This window comes from Xylocopa sonorina, unplaced genomic scaffold (genome assembly GCF_050948175.1).
Source record: "Xylocopa sonorina isolate GNS202 unplaced genomic scaffold, iyXylSono1_principal scaffold0058, whole genome shotgun sequence".
In the NCBI taxonomy this organism is placed as follows: domain Eukaryota; kingdom Metazoa; phylum Arthropoda; class Insecta; order Hymenoptera; family Apidae; genus Xylocopa; species Xylocopa sonorina.
Window position 1 is genome coordinate 1,051,077 of NW_027490129.1, and position 1,971 is coordinate 1,053,047.

The window sequence follows — 1,971 nt, forward strand, 5'->3', positions numbered from 1 at the left end:
ATATTCATTGCGAAGTGTCATGTATACCTCGTATTCCTTTCAAAAGAATGTAAATGCGGCACTTCCTTGCTAGGAAGTAGCGTTTGCAGATGTCTACGTATCGAAGCAATAGAATTCTAATGCTTCTTAAATCGCCATATCGCATCTCATTTCCATGTTTCATGGTAAGATATTAGGTTGGTGCGTATGAAATGTCGGATTCTCTTTACATGCGGACGTTTTCCTCCCCGTTTTCGTTATATTTTTGTATTTGGCATAACCTCATTCATACTCGTATTGTCCATTGCCAGAGACTCATTTCAACAAAATAGGTTTTCTCGAAGGTCTTCCCTTTTTTATTTCTTTTGAGTTTATTACCGATATGAATTCTGCCAACATTCGCGTCATTTTCTTATATGAGTACAAACTTGGTAATAGTGCTGCAAAAGCTGCACGCAACATAAACCAAGCGTTTGGGGAGAACACGGTTAACGATCGGAAAGTGCAGCGTTGGTTCGAAAAATTTCGGACTGGCGATTTTTCACTGCAAAATGAGCTGCGCGGAAGACCCAAAACGTCTGTGAAGAATGATGACCTGAAGGCTCTAGTAGAAGCGGATCCAGCCGTATCCACGAGGGAACTTGCTATCAGGATGAAAGTTGACCATACAACGATATTGAGACACCTTTCTGAGATTGGCAAGGTTAAGAAGATGGACAAGTGGGTACCGCACGCACTGACAGTGCGAAATAACCTGGATCGGTTAAACGTATGCTCATCATTGCTAACCCGATTTCACCGAGAGCCATTTTTTGATCGGATCATTACGTGTGACGAAAAATGGGTTCTTTATGACAATAGAAAGAGGTGTGCTCGGTGGCTTGACAAGGATGAGGTTTGTGCCCATACTCCAAGGCCATCGCTTCATCCACGGAAGATTTTGTTCACAGTTTGGTGGAACGCGGCTGGGGTAATCCATTATTCGTTCCTTCGACCTGGGGAGACAATTAAGGCCGAAAAGTACTGCCAGTACATTGATGAGATGCACGATAAGTTAAAAATTGTACTCCCATCGCTTGTGAATCGGCATGGCCCGCTACTGCTCCATGACAACGCTCGGCCGCATACATCGCACAAAACAATTGCGAAACTGAACGAACTGGAATATGAAGTTTTGCAGCATCCAGCATATTCACCGGATCTCTCGCGGACCGATTTTCATTTTTTCAAGCATTTAGAGCTGTTTTTAAGGGGCAAACACTATGAAAATGAAGACAGTCTAAAAAACTCGATATCAGAGTTTATTAATTCTAAAGACCAAAATTTTTTTAAAAAAGGCATCTACGCTTTAAAATCTCGTTGGGAGAAGTGTATTGAAGCGAATGGAGCATACTTTGATTGAATAAACAGCTTTTGAAGAAAGATATACAGTTTTATACAATCACTTAAGAATCCGACATTTCATACGCACCAACCTAATACATAACACTCCACAATGTATACTATATCTTATCATGAAACATAGAAATGAGATGCAATATGGCGATTTAAGAAGCATTAGAACTCTATTGCTTCGATACGTACAACAACTGCAAACGCTATTTCCAAGCAAGGCAGTGTCGCATTTACATTCTTTTGAAGTGAATACGAGGTATACATAACACTCCACAATGAATATTATATATTATCGTGAAACATAGTAATGCGTAGCGATATCGCGTTTTGAGAAGCATTAGAACTCTAATGCTACGATACGTAGACATCTGCAAACTCTATTTCCTAGCAAGGAAGAGTCGCATTTACATTCTTTTGAAAGGAATACGAGGTATACATGACACTTCGTAATGAGTATTATATCTTATCATGAAACATAGAAGTGAGATGCGATATGACGATTTTAGAAACATTAGAACTCTATTGCTTCGATACGTAGACATCTGCAAACGCTAATTCCTAGGAAGGAAGTGTCGCATTTACATTCTTTTGAAAGGA

At 39.9% G+C, this 1,971-nt stretch overlaps 1 pseudogene; it reads left to right on the top strand.

Annotated features, from left to right (window-relative positions):
- Positions 1 to 361: 361 nt before the first annotated feature.
- LOC143432196 (histone-lysine N-methyltransferase SETMAR pseudogene) lies at positions 362 to 1,381 on the top strand (annotated as a pseudogene).
- Positions 1,382 to 1,971: the final 590 nt, after the last annotated feature.